This window comes from Podarcis gaigeae (assembly GCF_964106915.1).
Source record: "Podarcis gaigeae genome assembly, chromosome: 3".
Lineage (NCBI taxonomy): Eukaryota > Metazoa > Chordata > Lepidosauria > Squamata > Lacertidae > Podarcis > Podarcis gaigeae.
Genome location: NC_139680.1, coordinates 10,640,548 through 10,653,752, shown reverse-complemented (window position 1 = coordinate 10,653,752; position 13,205 = coordinate 10,640,548). Strand labels below are relative to the sequence as shown.

The window sequence follows — 13,205 nt, the reverse complement described above, 5'->3', positions numbered from 1 at the left end:
CCTCGGCTTGAAAGTGAAATGAGAGCCACAACCCCATAATTGCCTTTGACTGGACTTAACTGTCCAGGGATCCTTTACCTTTTACCTTTACCCACCTTTTGTGTACAAATAAATGTGTGTTGATGCATTACATTGTTATGATAGACCTCTGGTAAGGGAACCTAATATACAGGAACAGAAGAATAAAATCAAGTTAAGAAACCCCAGTCTGCTCCAAGGTGGAAAGGACCTAATTCTCATGAACATGGTGAGCAATGTGTAGGCGTGCCAGGCAGTGTCTCCTTGTTATTCATTGGCCAGTTCCTCTCTCCTTCAGCATCAGCATGACATCACAATGGCCTGTGTCTCTCCTTCTGGTTGGACACATCCTTGTGAGAACACAGTGGCCAGTCTGTGAAATAGGCAGCATCAGCATGAGATCACAATGGCCAGTTTTTCTCCCTCAGGTGGCTAGCATGGGACACAGTGGGCAGCCCCTGTCCTTCAGGTAGGGAGCTTCATCTTGTGGGGAGAGGCATTCATTCATCTTCATACCTCTTCCACTCAGGCAGGCGGTAGCATGTGGGCAGAATATTTATTTCTCTTGCGGAAGCTGCCAAAAGCAGGTACATGTCAATGCAATAATTTTTCAGTGAGGCAGGCTTAGTTGGGAGGAGATGGTGGACCCTGTATGTTCTTCTCTTAGTGAGGTGGTCAGTAGAAGTATGAGTGTAGTGGTCATCTCACCAAAATGGGCAGCAGCATGCGGACAGAGAAGCAGCAGGCAAGGCAAAGAGCAGGCAAGAAAGCAATCCATCTGTTACAGGGTGTCTCTGCTTACAGGAAGTGGACACGGGTGGTGCTGTGGTCTAAACCAGTGCAAGTAGATAAATAGGTACTGTTGCGGCGGGAAAGTAAAAAAGTAATTCCATGCACTCTGGTTTCCATCACGGTGTTCCGCTGCACCAGAGGCAGTTTAGTCCTGCTGGCCACATGACCTAGAAAGCTGTCTGTGGTCAAACGTTGGCTCCCTCAGCCTGAAAGGGAGATGAGCGCCGCAACCCCAGAGTCGCCTTTGACTGGACTTAACTGTCCAGGGGTCCTTTACCTTTACCTTGTACCTTAACTGGGTTCTCAATGCCTCGTGTCACTTCTAGTTACCAAGAAGGAGAAAGGAGAAGCAGTGAGGAGTGGTAGGAACATTGGATAGGGTCCACTGCTCTGCATCTGCCCACTGCCTCAACTTTTCTCCACTCAGTAACTGGCAGCCATTTGCAGCACTGGCAGGTCAGGTAAGTAACACCAGCATCTCTCTTTTTTTTTTTTAATAATATTTATTAAGAGTTTAAAGATTACAGAATAAAAAGAAAAAGAATTAAACAATACAATACAATACAGAAACAAAAAGACTACATATACATAACAAAACAAAATAAAAACAATTAAAAACACATCCAATACTTTCAATATCTTTTCTCTTTATTTACTTGTTTCAGCGACCTCCTCGCACCTCCCTTTTTGTATTCCACTTCAATTAACTGTTTCAGCAAATCCTTTCCATCTTCCTCAGTTTTCTGTCCTATAATTTATCTTAACACATTCTGACCTTATTTTTCCCTTTGATCCATTAACAATCTATTTGTACTTAATTCTTTATAATATTTCTGCTAAAGCCATATAACTTCATTTCAACATCTTTCTAACATTCATTAATTTTACAATATTTCTGTAGATAATCTTTAAATTTCTTACAATCTTCTTCCACCGACTCTTCTCCCTGGTCTCGGATTCTGCCGTAACACCAGCCTCTCAGGCCCTACTGATTTCAGCCTCAGAAAGCAGAGTAAGAGAAGGAAATTCTTGCATTTAATCCCAATGGCTGCAGCTCAATGTCTGTGCAAGCCCCCTGGCAGTGATGGGCCTTAATGACATTCAATTAATCTCAGAGATAATTGTATGGAAACAAACATGGTTGCCCCCATGGAAAAACCAGAGGCCACCATGTTTCTTTCCTACAGTTTCCTCATAGTGCACAGCATCAAGGAGCCCCATACGTTGTAATACTACTACTACTACTACTACTACTACTACTACTACTACTAATTTATTATTTATTATTTATACCCCATCCATCTGACTGCGTTTCCTCAGCCACTCTGGGCAGCTTAGAGCAAAATATTAAAACACAAATATTAAAAGCTTCCCTAAGCAAGGTTGCCTTCAGATGTCTTTTAAAAGTCAGATATTCATTTCCCTGACATCTGAAGGGAGGGTGTTCCACAGGGCGGGTGCCACTACTGTGAAGGCCCTCTGCCTGGTTCCCTGTAACTTCGCTTCTCACAGTGAGGGAACCGCCAGAAGGCCCTTGGAGCTGGACCTCAGTTTCCGGGCTGAATGATTGGGGTGGAGATGCTCCTTCAGGTATACAGGACCGAGGCCGTTTAGGGCTTTAAACGTCAGCACTAGCACTTTGAATTGTGCCCGGAAGCATACTGGGAGCCAATGTAGGTCTCTCAGGACCGGTGTTATGTGGTCTTGGCGGCCACTCCCAGTCACCAGTCTAGCTGCCGCATTCTGGATTAGTTGTTGCTTCTGGGTCACCTTCAAAGGTAGCCCCACGTAGAGCACATTTCAGTAGTCCAAGCAGGAGATAACCAGAGCATGCACCACTCTGGCAAGACAGTCTGCGGGCAGGTAGGGTCTCAGCCTGTGTGCCAGATGGAGCTGGTAGACAGCTGCCCTGGAAACAGAACGCTAGCCACTCCAGTTAGCTGGATGACCTGTTTGGGAGTTTTTAAAAAAGGCAGGGGGGGGGGGGGACGGGACCTGTTGCATGTGTAGAGGCAGTGCTGAAGCTCTTGGACCACTATTGCAATGTTTTTAAAACCTTCATATTCCCATGCAGATTTTAAAGGATTTTCTCTTGAAAAATCTCACAGAAACAGGATCAACAATGCCATCTCTAGAAGGGACTGCCTTTAATGGGTCCATCCATTCCTCTCCTTGGGAGTGTTTTTTCACAGAGCTTTGTTTCCCAAAAGGGGACCATTCATTTTAAGGGGCACCCTCTAAGGTGGACCCGGTGATGTTGGCATTTAGTTTTTAAAACAGACTCAGCAATAGCAAAATATAGGGAATCGTTTCTGTTCTGAATCACCACATTCATAGCATGACCTAGAGCAGTGGTGGCCAAACTTGGCCCTCCAGCTGTTTTGGGACTACAGCTCCCATCATCCTTGACCACCGGTCCTATTAGCTAGGGATGATGGGAGTTGTAGTCCCCAAACAGCTGGAGGGCCAAGTTTGGCCATGCCTGGCCTAAAGCGACCTGCCCATCTTTTACATGAGATATAATGAGAAGATGAAACCATATAGTTTCATCCACTTCATGAACAGAACCTGCAAAAGCAACCTGCCTGAGAAATATTTGGGTGCAGATGTTTATACTAGTCATCACACTCTTTGAATTTGATTAGTAATAACAAAAACAGTGTATCGTTTTGCTCGACTGCTTGATTCAGTTCTAAAGTAACATTTGTCATCTTTACAAAGGTTAGAGATGTCATTTAAAAGTTTCTGTAGCAAAACCAGGGACTTTAAAAAATGCAACATGATGTTAAAAGGGCATAGCTGCAGAACCACTAATTTGCAAGTTGCTGCGAGAGATGTGCCTCTGGGGTATAACAATATCCCAGTACAGAAGAATAATTATGCAATATCCTGCACCACAATGATATGAAATAGTAAAATCTAAAAGAAAGAAAGAAAAGCATTTAAAATGTTGTGATATTTTACGTCCACGTATGCCCTTATGTTTTTTTATTTGTGTCATTGCCATTTCCATATTCTTTTTCATATATAGAAATATCATTTTTGAAATATTTACTTTTTGGTAGTATGATAGCACTGTGTAAAATTACTTTTTGTGAGCAAAGAAATGGACTGCTGTTGGTATGTTACTTACATGGCTGGTTGTGCATGTTTGTTAAGTTTACGTTTATCTTCCCGTGTTTCGATAGAAAGCTTGATTTCATATCCATTTTCCTTGGTTATGAAGTGTCCGACTCCACACATCATAACTCACATTTATATTGGCTTCTATTGCACCTCATAATATGCTGAATTTCCTTCTCACTCTGGTTATAACGAGTCTCACATCACATCAGTGTATAATGCTTTTTGGTTTGTAAAATGTTAGTATCCCAGATTAACGAGTCTCTCATCACATTTTACATTAGCTCTACTGGTTTCAGTTATGCATTGTAATTCAATAAATTCCATGTTTTAAATCACTGTATGATTTTTATTGCCTCCTTTTGCACACTGTAACATAATAGTGGGCTTTCATGTACGTGTGTGCATATACGCGCAGAATGTGGTATATTCCCAGCTCTTATATACTAAGGACAGTGAAGTTTTCAATGGCCAAACATCATGTTTGCTTGTTTTGTATGCCTTCGAACCACACTGCAAATCCCGCTGGCTTATCCTGGAGCAATAGTTGTGAAATCATATCATATTATACATATCACCATATTGTCAAACTTAGCAGCTGATGATGGACATCATATCTCAGCAAAACTCTCATACTTTCTAATCCTTCTGCATGTTTCTGGAGTAAGTCCCCCATATGGACTACAATTCCTATCGTCCCTGATCCTTGGTCATGCCAGCTGGGAATTGGAATCTAACAACATCCAGAGGATCACGTTATGAGTCATGTGACAAGTGGAGGTGCATGTGCAATTTGCATGGAAGACCGCTTAGGTCCATGGATCTCTCCTGCTGGAATGAGATACAGGTGTTTGCTTCTGCAACTGGATATATGTCACTAGAGGTGTAACAACCTAGCCCTCATTTGCCTTCACAGCTATGGACAAAGGGTTTAAGAACTAAGTTCATACCAAGGATCATAAAGACTAGTGGAATGGACTTCCTCAGGAGGTGGCGGGCTCTCCTTTCTCGGAGGTTTTTAAGCAGAGGTTGGATGGCCACCTGTCATGTATGATTTAGTTGAGATTCCTGCATTGCAGGGGCTTGGACTAGATGACCGTCGGTGACCCTTCCAACTCTACAATTCTATGGAGTTGTTGGAGGCAGCAGCAAGTGGTCCATTATAGCAACCCCTGCCTAATGATGCAGCAAACAGGCTCTGCTTGAAGACCTCCAGCAACTAAGAGCCCACCACACATCTAGGTCAGATGTTCTCTAACTGTGCTCCACTGACCACTTGTGGTCTACAAGTGCCATTCAGGTGGTCCATAGAAAGGTTGCAGGATAGTTGATAATACTTATTGGTCACAGTTTGTCAGTGATACTTGTAAGGACTTCAATGGAGCTGCCCATGGAGCAAATGCAAATTTGTAACTCTTAAGGAAAAGAAAATAACATTGTGTTTAGGGAAAATACTAGCCTGGTTGCATCCCTGCTAGTTGTGCAAATGGTCCTCAGCTCATATGACTTGTTTCTATCATTGTTACGTGTCTAAGGAGGAAGGAGTTTGAGAACCACTGCTCTAGGTTCTATTGTTGAACTGTTCTCACCATTTAAAAGTTTCTCCTAATGTTCAACCATAATCTGCCTCCTGTAACGTACGCTCATTAGCTTCTTCTGACACTTCTTCAGGTATATGAAGAGTAGTAACATGTCTTCTCAACTCTGCTAAGAATACCCAGATCATACATGAACTTCATCTTCTATTATCTTGGTGATACTGCACTTAGTATATAAGTGCTAACATGGATCATTGTTGCACTGATTGATATTATCATTTAGAAAAAAAGTGCTGCTGATATTGATGATAAATAACAGTATCAATCAACACAAGGACCTTCCAAGGTAGTCAGTATGATTGCACTGGCAGTACGGATGAGGAAGAAGGAGATTACTCACTTGTGAGTTCATAGTGGAGCTGAAATTCAAACCAGATAGTTACTGATTTGCGGTGTGATTTTTTAGCCATTCTGCTACACTTGGTTTCCATCAAAACTACTAAAAAAAGTTCCACATCTTTGACTATCCTGGCAGTCATGTGAGCCAGAAGAGTTTACCCTGAATTTAATCCAAACACTTCTGATCAAAAAGTTTTTAGTGTAGAACCACTGGGAACAGTTCTAGTGATGTCTACTACAGGTTTGTCTGTAAACCCTATGAGTGGAGTTGATTTCAAAGGAAAGTCGAAGAAAGCTTTTCTCCAGTGATGCTGATGAAGTTTTATTCAGACCAGGCGTGAACTGTGTGTGTGTTGTGGGGGGAGGGGAGACACGACAAGGAAGCAGTTATCACTGTAAGTGTAAAGAAAAATAAAACATTCATCCTATTGTCATCAGGAGGAGAATGGTATTGGAATCAGTTTGAGGCTACAACATAGTAGACCCAGAGAATCACTGAAAACTTTGAATCCTATACCCTGTGTGTTCTCCAGGGGACAAAGCATATGTGGTCATAACTGAGGTGGGGATGGTTCAGCTTTTCACCTTTAAAGCCCTAAACGGCCTCAGCCCAGTATACCTGAAGGAGCGTCTCCACCCCCATCATTCTGCCTGGACACCGAGGTCCAGTGCCGAGGGCCTTCTGGCGGTTTCCTCCCTGCAAGATGTGAGGTTACAGGGAACCAGGCAGAGGGCCTTCTCAGTAGTGGCACCCGCCCTGTGGAATGCCCTCCCATCAAATGTCAAGGAAATAAAGAACTATCTGACTTTTAGAAGACATCTGAAGGCAGCCTTGTTTAGGAAAGTTTTTAATGGTTGATGTTTTATTGTGTTTTTAATATTTTGTTGAAAGCTGCCCAGAGTGGCTGGGGAAACCCAGGGGTAACAACAACAACAACAACAACTTCTAGCCATGTCCTATCACCAATCCCCACACATTCCAAGGTCCAATTTACATCTTACAAAAAGGGAGTCTGTGTATATTGGAGAGCATGGACATTGGCTTCTGTGCAGGGCGTTCAAACACAACGAGTTCAGGCATGGCAAGGGACTGGGGCCAGCTGGTGAGATTTAGACTCCCCCCAGATGTGTACACAATAGCTTAGAGAGTTTCTATGTAGGGTCCATTCCCCTCGACTGGGACCCTCTTGGCAACTATATGCACACCAGTTCTATCAAAAGGAAATTTTTCCAACCGAGCATTTTATCCCATTCATTTGTTTCAGTGTTTTCAAATTTGTAAACCACCTAGGGTGCTTTGGCAGAAAACCAATAAATAAATAAATAAATAAATACCCCACCTCCTGCCAATAATTATGTGCATATGTACTACTGTGACTGCTGCCTTGAACACAATTCCAAGTGTTGGTGCTGACCTTTAAAGCCCTAAATGGCCTCGGTCCAGTATACCTGGAGGAGCGTCTCCACCCCCATCGTTCTGCCTGGACACTGAGGTCCAACTCTGAGGGCCTTCTGGCAGTTCTTTCACTGTGAGAAGCCAAGTTACAGGGAACCGGGCAGAGGGCCTTCTTGGTAGTGGCGCCCGCCCTGTGGAACACCCTCCCACCAGATGTCAAAGAGAAAAACAACAACCATACTTTGAGAAGACATCTGAAGGCAGCCCTGTTTAGGGAAGCTTTTAATGTTTGATGTATTACGGTATTTTAATATTTTTTTGGAAGCTGCTCAGAGTGGCTGGGGAAGCCCAGCCAGATGGGCGGGGTATAAATAACAAATTATTATTATTATTATTATTATTATTATTATTATTATTATTTCCTTATGGTAGAGAAATGATAAGATATCTGATGAATGATCTAACGTTTTGCCCCAGCAAGTAGATTGCAAAGGGTAATGGCATTGTGTGAGGAATAATTAAGGGATAACGGGAGTTTCAGGGAAAGGTGCCAGAAAGATTTCCTTGCTCTTGTTCTTGGGCTCTGCTTGAGGGTTTGCCATTGTGAGAACAAGATGCAGGACTAAAAGGGCCACTGGCTTGATCCAGCAGGCTCTTATGTTCTTATATTTTGGAGAGCCAAAGTAGACCAGGCAAATCTAGGTGGACCAATGGTCTACTTCAGTATAACACATGTTCATAGGTTTCCAGACAAGGTATCAAACTGGTACCTTTTTGAAATTCAATGGAGTTTTTATACCCTAAGTAAGAGGTGAGCTACAAATTGCACTCTTTGGCTACCAAACAGGTGACCAAGGCATCTGAATGCCATGTTTCGGCCAAATTTGAACAAGTGACAGAATGGGATAATTGGCAGTTCGGAGAGCCCATGCTCTGCTCAGCTCATCTAGAATAATGATGGCTTCTTCCTGAAGCTGCCCCAAACATCAAAGCTGACAGGGAAGATCCGGAATTGGCGTGATGAATTGTTTCAAAAGGACTGGAGCAAATTTATACTTTATATGAAAGAAAATTGTAAACAGTTGAAAACGTTTGTAGGTTTGAGTTGAAATGTTTGGTAATGGGAAAATAAGGAGGTGATTTACATACAAGAAGGTGAGTGCTAAAAGTTTGACATCAGGTAAAAAAGTGGATATAGGAATGTGAAGAAATTGGTAAAGTTGTGTGGAAGTCAGTTAGAGGGAGGGAAGGAGGTCGATGCTTTATTTAAGCAATTCTTTAAGTTATGGATTTTTGATATGGAAATGTAATGAAATATGGAAAACTTAATAAAATCATATTAAAAAAAAGAAGCTGCCCCAAACATAGAAGGGAAAAGGACTGGAGGGGCATGAGCCAGTTTCCTTGCTCCCTACGGTCCATGTACCTTTGGAAAGAAGGAATCTGTTATTTCCTGAATCTTCCTCAGCAGAGCAGCTATTTGCTACAGGGGAAGGGGTTATTGCAACTGGCTGGGCTACCTCTTCCCATTATTCCTTCCGAAGTCATGGACTGGCTGGATGCAGAAGAGTGGAGGAACCAGCAGATGAACCCCCAAAGGAAGAAGACTCAAAGCTAGGGGATTGCTGGTGGGAAGATGACAAGTGTTCAGAGGGAGAAGTCTGAAGAAGTAATAGGGTTTAGTGAGCAGGAGAGCAAGGCAGAAGAGGAGGCAGAGATGAATCAGGCTGGTGAGGAAACCAGCCTGTTATTCCCTCTTGCTGTGACCAACTCCCCTCCCAACTGGTGTCCTACAACCCGAAGAAGTATGAAGAGGACAGAGCAAAGACAAGCAAAATGATGGAGCTTCAGATTGCTTGGGAAGAAACCAGGGAAAGGGGAGACCTAGGGAGCTGTGGGAAGGCAGAGACCTTCAAACTGCCTCATAGGGGCAAGGTCTACCCAGAATAATTGCTGTGCTCTCTAGGTTCTAGGCCTGAGCTGTCTTGTTCCTTTAAATAAAGAGCTAATTTCTCTGACACCATGTGAGTTATTGCTGACCTGTTCCTGGCACCTGCTCCTGAAACGAGAGAGAGATGGACGTAGTGCTTTCCATTTGTTCTGACAAAATGGGGTTATGGCCACCATCTTGACTGGCTTTCAGAGGGATCAGAGAAACTAAAGGACGATGTGGCTATCAAGTCATGATGGCTACAGGCTGCTCCCAGGATCAGAGGCTCCATGACTCTGAATACAAGTTGCTGTGAAATGTCAGGAGGAGAGGGCTGTTGACCTCATCTCCTGCTTATGGGCCACCCATGGTATCTGGTGGGCGACCCTGGGGAAGAAGATGCTGGACCAGAGAGACCTTTGTTCTGATCCAGTGAGCTCCTCTTATGTTCTTATTGGGTCTAGCAGTTGGGAGGGATGGATCAGAGCTGTGTTTGCACAGGAAGAAGAAGAGTTTGGATTTGATACAGTGGTACCCCGCAAGATGAACACCTCGGAAGACGAAAAACTCGCTAGACGAAGGAGTTTTTCGTTTTCTTAGCCACTTTGCAAGATGCATTTCCCTATGGGCTTGCTTCGCAAAACGAAGCTTGCCCCGCAAGCTCCAGGGATAGTGGGGAAGCGCAGCGCGTCTTCCCCGCTGACCCCGGACCTCTTTTGAAGCAAGGGGCGGCGGGGAGAAGATCGCTTCTCCCTGTTGCCAGCCCCGCAATCTCCGGGGACAGAGGGGAAGGCGCGCGCGCCTTCCCCTCTCTCCCCGGACCCCTTTTGAACCAAGGGGCGGCAACGGGGAGAAGCGATCTCTCCCCGGACCCCTTTTGAACCAAGGGGCGGCAATGGGGAGAAGCGATTCTCCCCGCTGCCCCTTCCCTTGCTTTAAAACAGGTCCGGGGACAGGCAACGGGGAGGTGAGTGAGGTTGAGAGACTTCAGAGAAGTGTGATTAGCCCAAGGTCACCCAGCAGCTGCATGTGGAGGTGCAGGGAAGTGAACCCGGTTCACCAGATTACGAGTCCACCGCTCTTAACCACTACACCACACAGGGGTGAGTTACCCACAAATCTTTTGGATACAGGGCAGGGATAGGCAGGTGGATGTAGCTTGCAGAAAAATCATTTCAATGTGAGCAGTCAGAAATCGTTTGAAAGGCAGAAGACCTTGCAGAATGTACGAGGCCCATGGAAGTCCATGCAACGTGTTAGGGAACCAAATGCAAAGAATTGTTACAGAATCACCTATGTCCAGATGTGGAACTTGCTTATATCAAGGTTCTCATAACCACATCTACTGCCCTTCTTCCTGAGCAATGCATGGAGTTTATTTTCCTGCTCCTGCCACCTGCAACCGTCTCTTGGCCACTCAGGTTGCTTGCTGGCATTTCCCAGATAACCTATCCATCCACTCTCTGGATCTGCCTCAGCCTCACACTAGGTTTGCAAGCCACTGGGGAACATCATCGTATGTCTGCAATTTGGCAGGCTACCAGAGCATCTGGATGCCACATTTCCCTTCAACATGAACAGGAGATAGAGTGAGATAATGGGCTGTTCAGGGGAGGGCATGCATGCCTCTAAAGCAATCTCGACATGGAAATGGGATTAGATGATTGGGAATAATGTAAATCAGTGATGTTCTGAAACCAGACTCGTATATTGCTGGGGCTTTGATGGATAGGGTGGAAAGGAGAAAGGACACCCTTCTCTTTGAACACCCTACTCATCAGCATACTGTGCAAACGGACTTTCAAGGAACATTCCACAGATAATATCAATCTCTCCTTCTGCCTTCAGTTAGTAGAGCCCAAAGGAGAAGAGTTGGCAAACAAAAGCGTTACCTCAGCTTAGAAGTCATGGTGAAAGTGGTAACCCACACCGATTCATGGACCCTTAGGAATGGTGCCTCTTCACCTCCCCTTGTTCACTAACCTCCCACAAAAAAAGTCTCTCAGCACAACAAACAAATACCTCTGGTTATGAACTTAATTTGTTTTGGAGGTCCATTCTTAAGCTGAAACCGTTCTTATCCTGAGGCATGCTTTCGCTAATGGGGTCTCCCACTACGCGTGCACCTCTGGCACACAATTTCCGTTCGCAACCTGGGGCAAAGTTCACACCCAGGAGCAGCTACTTCCAGGTTAGTGGAGCTCGTAACCTGAAGCGTTCGTAACCAGAAGCGTTCGTAAACAGAGGTACCACTGTAGTAACTTTGACATACAGAAAGCAGTCCTTTGGAGAAGAAAAACAAAAGCCTTTTCGAAAGGAACCAGTGCACAATGCCATATTGACTGTGAAGATGGCAGGAAATACTATGGAGATGGTTCCATTGTGGGACTCTGAGGAGGAGCTAAAACTGTGACACAGATGTTCTGTCTCTGTTTGGACATATTTGTGACATAGATTTGATAGTTGCTAGGTCACAACTCAATGGAGGAGGGGTAAAACAACAATAACTACTACTACTAAAAGGTAAAGGGAACTCTGACCATTACGTCCAGTTGTGATCGACTCTGGAGTTGTGGCGCTGATCTCGCTTTATTGGCTGAGGGAGCTGGCATACAGCTTCCGGGTCATGTGGCCAGCATGACTAAGCTGCTTCTGGTGAACCAGAGCAGCATACGGAAACGCTGTTTACCTTCTGCCAGAGTGGTACCTATTTATCTACTTGCACTTTGACGTGCTTTCGAACAGCTAGGTTGGCAGGAGCAGGGACCAAGCAACGGGAGCTCACCCCGTCGTGGGGATTCGAACTGCCGACCTTCTGATCGGCAAGTCCTAGGCTCTGTGGTTTAACCCACAGCGCCACTACTACTACTACTTATTATTATTTATATGCCGTCCATCTGACTGGGTTACCTCAGCCACTCTGGGTAGCTTCTAACAAATTAAACCTCAGTAAGACATCAGACCTTCAAACTTCCCTATACAGGGCTGCCTTCAGATGTCTTCTATTGGCTTACACCACCAACATTTTTAAGACAAAATGAAGACGTAAAAGTTGGAGCATTTCAGCTGACAGCATCCAAAGCAGAACATTCTCTACATGACAATAAAGCTAAACACATGTTGGGAAAACCAGGAAAAGTCAGGAAAATCCCTCATGAGTATGGACACTGTGCGGAGGGATGCCTTTCCCCAGGGGTCACCCCACATTCAAACACAAGTCAAGCTCCTCACTTCCCGTATAAAGTGACCTATGTTTTCTTCAGTGGTGACTGGGATTCCCAAAGGCATTGAGAAGCACTGGGGGCCATATTTGACACCCCCACCTGCATGAGGCTTCCCACCCATGGTCTACGAAAAGGAGCACTGGCTCACAGTCAATTAAAAATGGCCCATGGTCCAGCCCACGTTATGCACCTTTATGTATCATTGATTTAAACGGGAGTGCCAAGAATATGCTTAAATTACTCCTACTGAAGTCAGTGGGGCTTAAAAGTGCTCAAATTTGACTAGGTGTTCCTCATGACATTTAATTTGTTCCTTTTGTCCTGAGAGTGACATATGTTGCTGATTTTGGCAGCAAATAACAAGCATAAATAATACTGACGGGGGGAGGGGGAACCTATATACATCAAGAAATTGGCATGTGGATGCATTTAAGAAGGGGATCTGTTCTCTCTGTGTATTTGTAGCCACTCTTTAGAAGTAATTACAGACACACTGGCATCTTGCATTTCAGATCTTTGCACGTTTTGATTATTTTGTTTTCAAGCTTTTCTCCTTTGCCAAACACACTTTCTGTCTCCTTATGTTGGAAATATCTCCTGATAATGCTCTCAGATAAATCCCCGGGAATCAGAATTGGTGTGTTTAACTCTATGTTTAGATAAGAATGTGGCATGGTGAAGACTGACATTGGATAGCTAATACTGATTGATTGATTGATTGATTGATGATTGATTGATTGATTGATTGATTGATTGACTGATTAGGGACCAGCTGTGTCAGGTCA

The 13,205-nt window shown here is 44.3% G+C and overlaps 1 long non-coding RNA gene across 1 annotated transcript; it reads left to right on the top strand.

Annotated features, from left to right (window-relative positions):
* Positions 1-297: 297 nt before the first annotated feature.
* On the top strand, positions 298-8,359 carry LOC310840816. Its single transcript, XR_014562169.1, has 2 exons — positions 298-605; positions 8,114-8,359. It is a non-coding gene; the product is annotated as an uncharacterized lncRNA (long non-coding RNA).
* Positions 8,360-13,205: the final 4,846 nt, after the last annotated feature.